Here is a 15,821-nt window from a genome sequence, read left to right as displayed (position 1 = left end):
AAAGGATTTAAAGCAAGAAAGCTTTTCCAGCTGCTGAAAAATGGAGATCACCTTCCTTTGATCAGGTATCTTTAGATTAACAGTGTTTTAGGAGGGGTGCAAAAGTGAAAATCAGCAAGCCTCATTTTAAAGAAAAATAAATAACTTTAAAAATAAGTTTTTTCTGTTTCTCCTTTATAATACATAGAATTTTTAGCAAACCAGATTAATAATTTCAAACTTAATCAGACAACACAGCGCTACTTTTTAAAGCTGAAGAAAAGAATCACAATCAGAGGACAGAGCTCTTGATTGCATTCAGAAAACTGAATAAAAATCTCCACACCACCTCTCCTACACTTTCAGATCTCATAAAGCTATCTTGCAGCTTTGGTGAATGCTTCCATCTCATTTTCTATTCCAAATTGCCCAAAATCACAGTCCTGAGCAGCAAGGGAAAGAAGGTGCACCCAACAGCAGTGCAAAAGGGGCAAAACAGCAGCCTTGCTTCTGTTCACAAAACAAGCAAAATTCAAAGCAAATCTGCTTGTATTACTTGATCATAACTGTTATAGTTCATATCAGTTTGGTTTTTGGCCTGAAGTTTTCTATGTCCATTTCAAGTCTTGATTTACATGGCATAAAACTCCCCAGAATCAATATCAGTCTGTATAATGTATCTATCCTCGTACACTGTTTGTATGGTTTATGTGTCCCCCATCCAATAGGGAAAAGGAAAAACATATGGCAGTTATATTGTGCATAATTTCCTCAAAGTGCTTCCTGTGCTATTCTTCCTTAGTCTCTAATGAGACTCCCTCTTTAACATGCTGTTGGCAGAATCAGTGCTTCACTGAACTGCTAAAGATTTAAGTTTTACTCTATCCAGTTTTTTTCTACAAAGCAGGCATTTGTGCTGTATCGGCTACGTCAGGCCATCCACAGCAGGTTCAGAAGAAGTTAGGCTATACCCAGGCTTCCCCAGCCCACCCTGGCTGTGTATTACAGAAATGGGATGGAGAAGGTGAAGGGGAATATCCCCTCTACATGGCAATTCAGGTACTTGGTGACAGCACAGGAAACAGAACTGTAAGAGGCAGAAACTGCTAGTGTGGCTGCTTTTGTCTCAGGATGGGTTATTTGAGTCTGGAACACTGATCCAGTTTCTGCAGCATCCTTGGCTGTCTCCATGCAAATAAAAGATGAGGGGGAACTATTTGTAAAATCATCCTAGCAAATTTAGAAATACATTTCAGTAGGTATTTGGAATATTTCATTTCAATTGTTATGTTTCTCATCCTCAATACATGTTTTTTTTTTCCCCCTTTCCTCCCCTTATGCTACTGATGAATACTATTCATCCAAAAATATTTATTCAGTGCTGATTTCTTTCAGGAGCACTTCTGCTTGCAGCCTATATAAATGATTTCATCTTCTTGCTGTTATGGCAGTGACAGATAATATTTTCTTTTCATTTAGACACCTTATATTACCCAGCTCAATGGGGTTTAAAAAAAGACCTTCCTTCACACGTGAAGCTTCAAAGTCCTTGATGTGCTCCGAAAAGATACTACATTACTTATTGTCATTTTCCCGTCATTTTTTATCATTACAACTATAATCACTTTTTTGCATAAGGTTATTTCTGAAAGCTATAAAAAGGAGAGAAAAAATGGTTTGTTTTGGTTGAGACCAGACAGGCTGTTTTCTAATGAATGTTTGTATTAAAACCACTGTGCTTGGATTGCGTCTGCATTATGAGGCAGCTGAGTTGTATGTATAATATATCAGAAAGGGTAAGCAATGCACATTTCAAATCACATCCTGACACTGCTGAAGAAGATGTGACCATCTCGTCAGAAAGGCCTGAACATAAGCCAGAGAGCTTGTCAATAGGGTAGCAAGGGGTCTGAGGGGTTTTCAGTCTGCAACCCCACTCCCTGACCCCCAAGTCACTTGTTTAAAATGGCCCAAATTCCTGATGTAGCTGAAATTGTTGCTTACTGAATTTTGGCTTTGCCACCTTCTAAGCTGCGGTCCTCAGTCATGCTGCCTAGGTTTGGAAAGGATGGACTTCAAGGTGAGCGGGCTCTAGTCCCTACTGGTGTGAGGATGACAAAAGCAGGCAAGCTCTCTTGTCTCCCCAAACCATATCAAATAGTTAGGTGTTGCAGTCAAATCCCTGGGAAATGCGTATTCCCTATAAAACAGAACCCGTTGTAAATTGGTGTCTTTTCCTCAGGTTTGGTGATTAAAACACAAAAAATACATCCTTTCATATTAACTTGAATGTTTTAGTTTTAATCTGCTATCAGAAGGCTCCTGCAAGTCTTTCTAGTCCCACATAATTTCATCTAACCCAACAGGCTCCATGTTTAATGGTTGCAGCTAAGCCTCCTTGAAACCCATCTACAAATATTGTTGATAGGAAAGAGGGGTCTCTGGCATGAAGCTGACCAAAACAAGTAAGTTGCAACTTGGAGAGTCTCATACATACTTATTATTTTTCTTTAAAATGCCTGGGTTTTGGCTTGCAGGCGTTACTTGACAGTGCAGAATGGGAAAGAAGAGGAAAACCAAGCAATCAAGAAAGTAATTGTATCTTCTTTCCCCTCCTGTGTTATTTCAACAAGTGACTGCCATTTTTCACTCTGGCTTTTAAGTCAGCCCCTCAGTGCCTGCGTTTAGAGCAGGTGAACAGTAAATCATAGAATGGTTTGGGTTGGAAGGGACCTTCAAAGGTCACATAGTCCAAACCGCCCTGCAATGAGCAGGGACATCTTCAACCAGCTCAGGCTGCCTGGAGCCGCATCCAGCCTGGCCTTGAGTGTCTTCAGGGATAGCACATCCACCACCTCTCTGGGCAACCTCTGCTGGGGTTCACAGAATCACAGAATGGTTTGGGTTGGAAAGGACCTTAAAATCACCCAGTTCCATCCCTGCCATGAGGGGTTTTACCGAAATCACCCACTCTGGATTTATTTTGGCTGTTGCAAGCTTAGGCAGAAGACAAACCACACCACCATAAATTGTATGTGCTATCGGGGGCCGGGCTGAGCTTACTTAACCTGTGCTTGCACTTGTATACATCTCACCACGGATTTTACCAGAGAAGCAAATAAGAACAGAGAAACAGCAGAAATGGACAACAGGGAAGCCTTGATTGAAACAGCTCTTCCCCTCCCAGACCTTGGTTTCAGTGTAGTTTTATTTAGTTAGTTTTTCTTTAGTTTTGTTTCTTTAGTTTTGTTATTTATACATATTATTATTATTATTGTAATATATATATATATATCTATATAGACAAATACACACAGTGAAGGTCTAGTGTGAGCTCTCGGTAGCTACTGGAACCTTCAACTGTGCAGCTGAGAAGGGTGCTCCCACTGGAGGGGCAGCGCAAACTACATAAACTTTTGTATATATATATATAAATGAAACTTATATATATACAGGTTTATATATAAATCTCTCTATACATACAGATAAAACTCCTCTGGTACCACAACGTAAGACAACGTGCGTTTACCCGTTCCAAAGAGAACACCTTCCCCGCTGCTGGGCGCTGTTTCGGCCCCTGCGGTGGTGCTGAGGGTCGGGTCGGTGCTGCTGGAGCCCGCTGGAACAATCTCGAACCACCATGAGCGGCCGCGCCCAGCAGGGGGCAGCCCGCGCTCTCCTCACGGAGGCGGCCGTTACCGGTCACCTCACAGAGCGATTGTGACGGGGTGAGTTGCGAGTAGTTGGGAGTGGAGCTTGGTCCTCGGAGTAGAAGGCTTCTCCCATGGTTTTCCATGGTCTTCCATGGTCTCCCGTGCCTGGAATACATTTAATTCCTTCAGAGGCGTGAGGAAAACTTCGTGCCTGCGAATCTGCTGGTGAGCGGTGCAGACATCTCCTGGACTGTGGTGTCAGGTGAGCTCTGTCTCTTTATGGCCTTTCCCTGTCAAAGTGACGGGTATTTGGTAACATGCCTTAGGTTTTGTTATCCTAACAGTTAATATGTCGGTATTTATTCATTTTTATTCATGGCAGCACAGCTGGTGGGTAGGCTGAGCCGGTGTCTGTGCCTCTGAGGGGCTTTGTGTTAAAGCAACCCCAAGAAGCCCACAGACCAAACTACACAAAGCAGGCTCATGGGGTTTTGAAGTGTGATCATCTGCAACGTCCACAAGCAAAAGTGAATGCTGGATGAAATTGACTTTGTAACGCTTGAAACACTCAGTTTCTTGGGTCCAGTTGTACAGGAGGTAACTCCAGAGGAAATGGGAGGTTGTTAGGTTGGCTGTAGGAAAACAGTGTGGATGATGGAGACTGATAAAGACAGCCCAGGAAGAGGAAATGATGTGATGGGCATCACAAGGTGCATCATGGTTTTGATAATTGAAAATGTTTAAGTTCCCTATGGGAAATGAATTCAAGGTGTTGGAGATTTTAGTGTTTTTTTTTCTCTAATTTGTAGAATAGACTTATTTTTGTAGGTTTTTCGCAGTTCTGACTTCTCTAATATGGCACACTGTTACCTATACCAGCTTTTTGGTGACATAGGGAGCAGACACATAGTTACCCATCGCACATTGTATTATGGAGTAAAGCTGCTCTGTATAATGCACATATGTAGGTGCACTTCATGTTATAGAGTAAGGCTGTAGCTGCTTTTTCTGTTTATTAATGGTGGACTGGTGCAGTTGCAGCTCATAATCGGAACATCTTTCCCATGTTGTGGCCATGACCTATGTACTTAGAGGAGCACTAGGATAAATGGAATAATCTTAGACAAATTTGTCTCTAGCAAATCTAGTGACCTAACGTATTTCTTATATCCTTTTCCCTAACTGAAATCTCAGCTTGCTTTTCCACCACTGCCAGTTTATAACTTCCCCCACTCCACATCTTTCTTAAGTTACTGTTTACTATCCCCCAGATTATGGTGTTCATACAGCCTCTGGCATATGGTTGAGTAGATTGTGCTGATGAGCACTTATACATGTGAGGTTTCCTTACAGTATCAGCATTTTTGATAAGGATTCCCAGGGAAGAACAGCACTTTTGTGATGTGGTTGAGACCTTCCTCAGCTCTGCAGCCTTGGCAGCTTTTCCATAGCAGTTTTGTGTCCTAGTCAGGACCCCTTCCTTGCACACTCTGCTGCTGGGTTTTATCAGTTCCTGCTGTGGGTGGCCCCTTGCTGGAAGGTGTTCAGCCCCTTACTGAGATGGGCTGCTGTTATGTTTGGTGTCTCTGGCTGGAGTTGAGCTGAGCTTTCTGAAATGCATGCTCTTTTGTGAGTACGTGAGGCAGGACAGAGCTGAGGAAGCTTGTTTGGATGCCAGGAGCAGCATAGCCACATTAGCACGTGCTGTAATTGAGCCAGCTCAGAAGCTGTAGGCAGTGTAGCTGTATTTTATTCTCCTGAGCAGGCTGAATTAGTCTGCAGGGAACTCTCTGGCTCCCTTTGGTTAGAGGGAATGATGCCGACTGCTGCTGCGTCATAGTATTTATTTCACTGGAGCATCACTGACCTATATCAGCGAATGAGCATAAAATCAGTAACACTTCTAGGTATAACTGTTGTGTTGATCCATTCTCAAAGTCTTCCTCTTTCCCTGTGTCTGAGGGGTGTATGTATCACCTCTGATACCTGGTTGGTTTTGTTCTATTGGATGCTACAAGAGCAGAGAGGGTTTATTGGCATTGGCATTAGTGTTCTAGATGCTGTGACTCTTCAAACTTGTCGTGCTTTGTGGCTAATGTCAGTGCTATGTCTAAAAAGCTCTATAACTTCAAATCTGAATGAACCTTTTAAAAATTAAATTAAAAGCAGTGGTGTGTTTTAGTTTTCTCTACAAGTCTGGGAGAGAAAAATAATCGGTGTGTGCCTGATCATTACAGAACTGCTTGAAGGTATTGCCATTACGGCTTTCTTTTTGTACCCACTCTGGTTCTTTGTCATACATGTTTTGGGCAGAGCACTGGATTTTAGAGGGAATAGAATTCTTCTCCTGCATGTTTTCTGTTGTACCATGTGGCATAGTGATATTGATAAACCTTGTTTTATTGACATTGCTCTGGGCTCAAGGTAACCTTGACATTCACTTTTGGGGCAAAGTTAAACGACTCTGTTAATAAACCAGTAATTTAGGCTTCTTTATCAAATTTAGTAAAACCAGCCTTTTTCTGTTGGGGGATCTAAAATGAGAGTGACCCAATTGCTATTTCCCTGGACTAGTTTAGAAAGGGAACTTGAAGCGCCGCAGGGCAAACTTCGGTTTATTGCAGTATTTTATGTATTACGTTAACTTCCTCAGTTGTCTCATTGATGCAGAGGCTAGTGGTTAGCTTTGGATTAATGTTCTAGTTTTAAACAAGATAAATAGAATCTTTAAAAAGAGAATTATGATTGATACTTAGCACAAGCCTAACTCTGATATGCTTCAGGGATTCCTTTGAATTCCTGTTCCTGAAAATGAAAGAATCGCTCTGTGTGGCAAGTGCAGAGGGAATTTCTTGTGTGTGTGTAGGGGGGGGAAACACCTTAATTAAACTTCCTGCTGAAAAGAAATCTGCAGGGAGTCAGAGGAGCTTCTCTGCAATTGCCAGCTGTGGAATTTGAATTTTGGGCACTTACTAGTGAAATCACTGGGGTTTTGTGGAGTTTTTGTGTGTTTTTTCCTCCCTCCCCTTTAATTAGTGCCATAAATATGTTCCTGAGTGGTTTCTCCCTCACTTAAGTGCCACATTGGATTCCCACCTGCATGTATTTTTCAGAAAGTGCAATAATGGACCGGGTCAGAAAATGAGTAGTTGGAGTTGAAGGATTAGTCAGTAAATTAACAAGTCTGGGATGCCTTGTTACTCTTGTTCTAAACATAGATACTTAGAGCCTGCTCCACAGGTACTATATTCAAACAAGCTCTGTCAAACTACTTAACTTTCTTCCACTAAAAGCCCTTTGCAAGTTAAGTAACATATGGACAACATTTTGGGAACAGTACACAGATACAAGTGTGATTGCTGAGACTCCAAGGCCCATGCTTGGGTTTGTATGTAGCTGCCTAATTCCATTAATGCAGTGCTTCCAGAGTTTCCGCCTGCAGTTCAGGTAGTGGTGTGTCTGAATTCAGCACCTGTATAATGCATATGTGGGCATGACAAACCTAACCTTTTCACCCCCAATTTAATGCTAAATGTTGTCGTTTTTCATTGGTAAGCAGCATTAAATCTGCGTAGTTACTGATGTGTGGATTGGTGCTGTGAAAGTTGCCAGTTGCATGATGGAATGGTCCAGCCATTGATGACATGCAGTGAATTCCTCCTGTTGCTTCCTTGTTTCTTTGATCCCTTTCTGGTTTTATTTCTGTGCTGCGAATCATTTTTCCAAATTCCCCTATTGACGTGCACTCCAGGCAGCTTTTTATGGTTCCCATAGTTTTCAATTTAGTAATTTACTAAGTCTGAAACCTCATGCTGAAATTTGTCCTTTCAGCCTGAAGCCCCTAATGTTCTGTAACTAGTTGAACTCAGTAATTACACAAAATAAGCTCTGTAATTTTGCAATATCTTCCTCTCCCAGTGATTTCCCAATGTATTTGTCATATATGCACTTTTACTATGAAGTTGCTATGTAAATAAACCTAAATGGACATCTGCCTAATTTATAGTTACTGTTGCTTGGTGCTAGCAAAAAGAGGAATGATTAGCTTGTGTAGAGCAGATAGGACTGTTTCAAATTTATTAAACTGGTGGCGATCTAAAGTGGAGTTCTGATTACCCAAAGTCAACAGTAAATCTCATTAATCTTAAAGCAGTGTTTGACCCAGATTTATTAAATCATTTTTTCAGACCCATGGAAATAAATGAGATTTTGAGGTCAGCCTGTTCTAGTGATTATTTGATTTCATGGGAAACAAAAATCTTGAGACTTACCAAATGTTTGTATTTTTATTTTTTTGTAGTGAAACAATGAATGGTAAGTCAAGAAATGTGAATTGTTTGTAATTCCCTGCTGAAAAGTTTCAGACATCTAACCTCAAGGTAGAAGGAAATGCATCATGTGTTAATTGGGCAGAACAAGGGATAACAAAATAGGAGACTTGATGTAAACTCTTTACTAATCTCAGCTATGTGTAAGTACTCAAATATACTGCATACATTTGTAGCTAATTAACTTGTTTCCTGAATTATTATGAATTGTATTATTGTAGCTGCTGTGAGACCAGGACTAGAGTTGTAAGGTGCTGCCAGGGAACACGAACGAAGGTTTCTTGGAGGAGGCTGGCAAATGAAACAAGAATAAAACCCCCAAGGCTTTTCTCTAAGTCTGACTGAAGAGGCAGGAGTGAGAGAGGAGACAGTGCTGGACAATGTCCAGTGTTTGTCAGCTGAGTAAATGCTGAACAGTGGCTTTTGCACACCCCCAGAATCAACTGAGTTAATTCTGAAGGTATTTTCAAAGAGCATCGAGGTGTTACTTGATGGGAGATTCAATACAGTATATATCCAAGTCTATGAACTGTACCTTCTCCCTAGGAAAAAAAACTCACCGTGTTGTTAATATACGGAGAAGCAGACACAATCCCAGAAGTCTTTGTGGATCAATATTATGTTGAGGTAAAAGAAATGAGGTGTGTGGATCTTCCCAGGGGTACAACTTGTATAAAAGGATGTGCAAAGACACAATTTACTCTGCAAGGAATACTTTAAGCACTACCACGCATTCACAGCTGCATCTGCATTTAAGTTACAGATGAGGTAAAGCATCTTCTAACCAGTGTCTTCTGCTTTATGGCTTTCCAAAGAGCTTTGTGACAAGGTTGGCATCAGAACAGGATTGTATTTCCCCCCTGTTTAAGTTTTAGATGCTATTACATTGTTATTACTGAAAAGAAATTCCTTGAAGTGTGTTACTTGAAGTGTTGCACAGGCTTTGATTTGTCACTGCCAGTGAGAGAAACACGAGGAAGTCATCCCCTGAGAGTTTTCAGTATGTGCCCTTTCTAAGCGTGGTCAGGTAAGTAGAAGATAAGGCAAGCTAAAATGTCAGTGCTGTACCTAAATGTGACCATCCCTGGTTGTGCTTGCTACTTTGTTATAAGTGCCTGGTGTTAAAGACCAAGCAAAGACAGCAGCAGCCTTGCAGGTCACTCTGAAGGTCATGTGGAATGAAGCTTGTATACCTCTGTTCACCCTGATTCATAGCAGGTGGAGATACTGCATGCAGGGAATCTTGAAGTGACTTCAGTTCTATAGCCTTCTTTAAAAAGGAATAGGAAAAACAAGTTTAAAACCCCAAAACATAAGTGATGATGAGTAAGAAAATATTTCTGTATGAATAATGTGTTATTGTAAAAACACAACCTAACTGCAGAAATCTGGAGTTAAAAAGACTTAAAATTGCACAGCTGTAGTCAAGTTCCAAGTGTCAAATCAACATTCCTGGTTTATTTCCAATTTCAGTTTCTGTAGTTTACATTATAGCTGCATGAAAGTGCTATTAAGAGCAGAGCCCAGATGTTGTTGCTGATTATTACTGTTTATTGTTGTGCAGAAGGAAAATAATATCTGATTTCTGTTTAGAAAACACTGTGGAGATAAATGCAAGCATCAGAATTGGATTTCAATGGTATTGCTACAAGTATGATGCATTTTCCCTTTTCCCTAACCACCCTAGTCCCTAAACCCCTTATAATGCTTCTAGTACAGTATTTTGCAGTCTCTATACAATACAACTTTCCCAAAGTCTGAGAGCTATTTATAGTTATGTATTTTCATCTCTCAGAGCATCTTTAAAACAGTCTACCAGCAAGAAAACAAAGATTGCTCAGCCTCAAGGAAAAGGAAAGAGAGCCTGAGCACAGTTCTGGGTAGGTTCTCAGATGCTGCATATTCCTGGAGGTGCCTGTCTGTTCTGGACCATGTTGGCACTTAGGATCACAGAATACTTTAAATTTGGAAGATCTCTGGAGACCTCTAGTCCAGCCCTTTGCTTAAATTGGGGCCAGCTTTTAAGTTTAGTCAGATTACTCAGGGCCTTATTGGCAGAACTTAAGGAGATCCCATGGCTTGTTTGGACCCTTGTCCATGTTTGACCAGCCTTATGGTGAAAAAGCTTTCTCTCTCTAAGTTTCCCCAGTCTTGCTATTAACTTGCTAATAGATAATATCTTGCCTACACAGGCAAGAAAAAAAATATTCTTCTCCCTCTTTGGTGACTCACTGATGTAGTTAAGCACAAGATACCCTATGCTCATCTCTATTTATACATTAACAGAGTGATGCAAATGCCTCTGGGATAAATGTAGGTAATTGCTGGTTCTTGACAGGAGCCCAGATATAATGGTAATCAGTTTGGAGTGACTGAGTTCCATTTTGTTTCTCCTAGACATTTCCTGTCACTTATGCTGAATCTGTTAATATTCTTATTCATAGTGCATTTTCAAATAGTTTAAAAAGTGACCCTACTGTAAGAACTATTATTTGCTTTTAATGTAAAGCATCACTGAAGACAGCTTGCTAATACTCTGTGGTTATCTCCCTGTTTTCTGACAGGGAGAACCTCTAGCACAGTTGAACTTTCTCATGGTATCTGCTTTATATCGCTGACCTTGGCACTGTTAATTATAGAGATTAATTCTGCTTGGCTATGGGTATGCAGCGGCAGGCTCTGAAGCTCATTCTGCACATACCTCTCTGATATCCCCCTAGAAAAAAGTGACTCCTGAAAAGCCTCAAATCCTTTTTCCTCATTTTTGCTAATTGAAAATGACATTCCAAACATGCAAACTTGTGTGCAGTGTTTAAAGGTTGTTGATGTGTATGCAAGGATGTGGTCTTCATCTCCACGTCCATACAAACCTGTGCACCCATTGCACTGGCTGACACATATCACTCCGACAGGGAAACAGGGTATTTTACTCTCTAAGCACAACCGAGAGTTTCAGTTAAGTTTAATGCTGAATTACACTTTCTGCTTAGCTCGTGGTTTCATGTGAGGTGTTGGTCAGTTTCTCCTTTTCTCTTGTTATTTCAGTTATCTGAGGGTGGTATGGTGTTTTATGCTGTGAAGGCTTCCTTTGGACAATGTGAGTCCATGAGCTGTAGTGGGAAATACAGGACTGTGAAGGCACTTGGAGATTTACTGGAGCTTGCAGCTTGTCCCTGTAGACCTGGTTTAAAAAGATGTATTAAAAAAGGGAAAGAAAACAATTTTCCTGTTCCATGAACCACATGAGAATTGTGTTTGTTCCTGTTTTGCTTTGGGTCAAAAATTAATTGGGTTTTTTTCTCCCCTAGAAAAAAAAATACCAAAGAAAGAGCCTTCCCTAAGTAATACTGTTGTGGAGAGAGGGGGAAAAGATTTAGCTTCAATTCTTTACTATAAAAAAATAAATCTGGGTCTTCAGGTGATGTTGACTTTCATGATTAATGGTCACTTAGTTACTTTTATGTGTAAATCTTTCTGTTTTCATCTTGAAATTTCTATTTGATACCTAAAGGCTTAATTTTAAAGAGTAGCAGTATGCGGGTAGAAAGAGCCCTGCGTATAAGTAACTGCTGCTTTTCTTTTTTTATTCTTTCTTTTTAGTTCTGATTAAAATAGCAGAGGAATTGGTGGGAGGGGGAGGGGGGGGACCCCCCAATGGATGTAATATCTCACTGGTGAAAATCGGAGCTAGGAGTCCCTATGTGAACTTCCAGAAGAAGGTATACCTAAGAAAGGAGAAATAGTATTTAAGTGCCTTTGAAAAGTTAATTCTCTTTGTGGCAGAATTGTTAAGTACATTTTGTTCTATAGAATCTATGAATGTTTCAGGTTTTCCTCTTGATTCAGGATGAAAATAGATACTGAATTACCAAAATTTGCCACTGGACAACAGATGTGAATTTCAGTCAGTTCTGCCAAGTACCCAGCAACGAAAGGTATCTTTCAGGCTTTATTCAACGTTTCTCATTGTGCATGTGCAAGGAAATGTGATCTTGATGCTTGGAGATCATCAAGTAATTAGTTTGGGGTTTTTCCCAGTGAAAATTGCAGAGGAAAATACAGTGGGAAGCCAAAAATCCTACAGAAAATAGATGTTTTTTAATTGGGAATAAAAAAAAATTGGATATCTAAACACAAAGAAAAACCTTTTATAGTTTTTCCATGAGGATTCTGACTATTCCAGCTTAAAATGAATCTTTGTTTTTCACAGAGGCTCAATTTAAAGCTTGAGAAAATCTCATTGAAAATCAGCTTTGAAAATTCTTCTGTCTGAGTGATGCAGGTGGTGGTGCACTGAATGGTGCTCCTCTTCAGTTACAGAGGGGAAAATTGAAAATTATGATGATTTTCTTGAATAACTTCCTTATAATAACAACAGGCAGATTACCTGTGTTCTCCTTCATTCTCTTGCAACCGATTTGCTTTGTGGTCAAGCCCTTCAGCTTCTCCATGTTTCGGATTACAGTTCATTTTCACAGCCAGATATTTACCTGTGTCGTGGCTGTGGTACAGAACAGTTGCGTGCAAACTGACATCTGAAGCTGCTGTCTCAAATCTTCACCAGCTGAGAAATATTCTGGTATTTAAAGAGAAATCTTAAAAGTTCTGCTCACACCACAGAATGAAGCTGTTTGTCACATCTCTGGTACCCCATTTGGATATCAGGCAGATGAAATCAGAACTTTCTGATTAAATTATCATGTGAGGGTCAGTTTTGATTTGAAATATATATTCTTTATGTAAATCACATCTGCTTTCTTCTTGATTCATTTCACTTTTGTACGCCATGTGCTATAGGCATCACCATAACTGCATGTTCAGATTATTTTCCAGTGGTCTTCCCATCCCCCCAGCCCCAGTTAAGTTTCCATTAGGAGATCATCTCATTTAGTCATCTCTGATAGTGAGTATATCCTTGACACTTCTCTCACCCACACCATCTTGCAGGGAGAATTTGGATGAGCTGTTGATGTTTTGGTGATCTACATAAGATTGATATAACTGAATTTAGACCTGTCGGAGTCAGGAGATTAAGTCGAGCTGCAAGAGCTCAGTGCTCAATTCTCTGAAACATCACAGCTATGTTACCTCTGCTTAGTGCCTGACTTTTATAGGAGTAAATCTTGACTTTGTGTTTCAAAAATTAGTGGTTTATTTATGTGTTTTATTTGTGAAGAATTGTGACAATCTGGATAGAGAAGCAACTGAGAACAGAAGTGGAGTTTGGATATCTCCAGGTATCAACACACCATGATTTTCTTCCCTTGTGAGCTGCCACAGTGCAGTTCTGGAGTAGAGTCTGTAGAGGGAGTGCCAGATGTGTGGTGAAGTGGGACAGTGAACAGCTTCCACAAAGAAATGCAGCATATCCTACAGAAACAAATCCTGTCTTTCTCCCGCGGAAAGGTGTCACCTTATATGCTTTTCCCAGAGAAATGTTAAATTGAAATCCCAATTTTTGTGTTACTGGAATTTTCTCCATCCTGCCTGTGGAATGGTGGCAGTAGTGATGAGCCACGTTCTTCCCACGCTGATATGCCAGAGCTCTGAAAATTACTCTTGGGGAGATGAGAAGTTTAAAGGCGAGAACACTTACCCAAGTATTTCTGTACTAAGGAGTCACTGTACATAAGTGTCTGGTTTCAAAGTCTGATTTTTATTAGCCTAAAAAAATTCTCCTCCTCTTCATTCATTCTTTGTTGTTGTGCGATAAGTGTGTAGTTTATGTAGATGTTCCTATTTAGAGGTGGCTTGGTAGGAGCTGTTATTTTGTTGTGGTGGTAAAGTAGAAGTGAGAAAACACCACCTCTTCCTCTGGTCTCTTTGCCCTGCTGTGTTAACTATACACTGTGCAATGTCTGGTGCCTTCACAGTGCTTCAAACCAACACCTTGTTGGCTGCTTTCATTTCCAGTTCTCTGTTATCTCACGGCATCTCTGATTTTCTTTTATTTTTCTTCTTTTTATTGAACTATACTAGAGTCTTTAAGCATTTATGTTGCTGCTTTTATTGTGCAGCTTATAGATGGTGCGTTAGGCAACTTGTGAAGAGCAGTAGTCATTTCAGTTGCACTGTTTTGCTGGGGGATTTTTACATTGAAATATTATATGCAGCTAACAGGGCTTTCCTGCCATAGTTATTCTGAGTGAAGTGTGGTGAAGAAAAGGAAGCTTCCACTGAAGATTAGCAGAGATGGGAACAAGTCTCTTAGAAGAAATCATTTTAGGTTCCCAAAGTAACCATCTAAAGTCACATTATAGACATCTCTTAACATATGCTGTCAAGTCCCAAAAAAATCTGTCTGCAGCCATGACAAAGCAAAGGATATAAAAGATGTAGAAGAAAAAGGGGAAAAATGAAACAACAACAACAACAAAACCCAAACAACATCCCCCCCCCCCCCCCCCCCCCCCCACACACACACACACAACTGACAAAAAGCCACAACAAACAACAACCCACCTCCAGAAAAAGTGGAAAATCTAAGTATGTGCATTGGGAGTGATTGTGGAAGCATTGCTTTTCACACACAGTCCTATATACAATTACTGTCTAGCACTTAAGTTCAACTATGTGAGTGCATTAGAAATACCCAAAATAAGCAGAAGTGAAAAGAGATGACACATCTGCTAATTTGATAAAGTAGATATATTTGTACTCACTGAACATTCACTATTTAAAATGTCTTTAACATCTCAGCCACGTCTCTAGTATGGTTTCCTATACCTGCTTCATGGTGTTCTGCCAAAAGATTGAGTCCTGACACATCAGATCCCATTGTTGCTGCTCTTCTCATTAGAAAAGAACATCAGTTGTTAAAATAGCTATTTTCCAAGACGGTGATGCTACCATAGGGTATATTTGCTTTAAATAAAAGCTATTTAGAAAAATGCACAAACTGCTTCACATATTGAATAAAAGATAAATTGGTATACATAGCTCCCCTATCTCCAGATGGGTTAGGTGGAAAGCAAGAAGTATATAAATTGAGATTAATTCGTATACATGCACACTGTTTAGCTTTCAGGAGGTAAAACACTGGGCACTTTCCTGAATACAATTCCATATGCGCATACGCACATCTTCATATGTGTGCATCTTAATGGGTACTTGGCTCATTTAAATCAGAAGAAGATGCATGCTAAAAACGAGGTGAAGTTTTCTCCTGTTTGGGACACAGCAGAGAAAACATACCACCCAGCCAGGGCTGACTTGCAACTCCTGGTATTTTGCAAGAACAGCCTCAAACATTATCAGGAGTTGTATCTTTTGGGGTAGCATCTGTTGGGGTAAGCATTGTGCTAGCTAAGGAACTTGTAGTTTCATCAGGTAAGAGCAATTTTGTAGGAGAGGGCATGTGTATGGCAATAATACTAAACTCCGTAAGTTTACTGTTGGAAGTCCTGATATTAGAGGTGCTTCTAGTAGACACGGAATGGAAAAGAAAAATAAATGAGGGATTAATTGCATCTTTTTACTTTGTGGCAAACCAGATAATGAAGGATGCACAGTAAGGTTTAGAATTGTCTTCATTTTACTTGAGCATTCATCATCACTTTGGTAGAAATTCCTCATTGTTGGCTTTTTAAAACTGTATTTAATATAGTTCCAAAATGTGTATAATTATCACTTTTATAGATCCACACAGTCTTTTCTCAGCCAGTGAGGGATTAAAACTGAAAGCGATTATTAGGAGGTGAGAGTATTTGTGCTGTTGCTATCCTTTCATGTTTTGCCTTTTTTCTTCCTTTATTATTTTTCTATCTTTAATGCCCTTCTCCCTAATTTACTCTTTGAGGCAGTGGGAATGGCTTATAAAAGGATGATCAAAGCATGAAGGGAATAATTGTCTCTTTTGGTT

General features: G+C 40.1%; 1 long non-coding RNA gene across 1 annotated transcript in view; it reads left to right on the top strand.

The window, feature by feature from the left end:
* Positions 1 to 3,780: 3,780 nt before the first annotated feature.
* LOC134159054 (uncharacterized) overlaps positions 3,781 to 15,821 on the top strand; it is an 82,189-nt gene continuing 70,148 nt past the window's right edge. The window contains exon 1 of the long non-coding RNA XR_009963015.1: positions 3,781 to 3,894. This is a non-coding gene — a long non-coding RNA (uncharacterized LOC134159054). The remainder of the gene's footprint in view (positions 3,895 to 15,821) is intronic.

This window comes from Pezoporus occidentalis, unplaced genomic scaffold (genome assembly GCF_034315485.1).
Source record: "Pezoporus occidentalis ecotype Australia unplaced genomic scaffold, CSIRO_AGI_Poc_V1 ctg10, whole genome shotgun sequence".
Lineage (NCBI taxonomy): Eukaryota > Metazoa > Chordata > Aves > Psittaciformes > Psittacidae > Pezoporus > Pezoporus occidentalis.
Note: the sequence above shows the minus strand (reverse complement) of the source record. Positions and strands in the feature narration are given on the sequence as shown.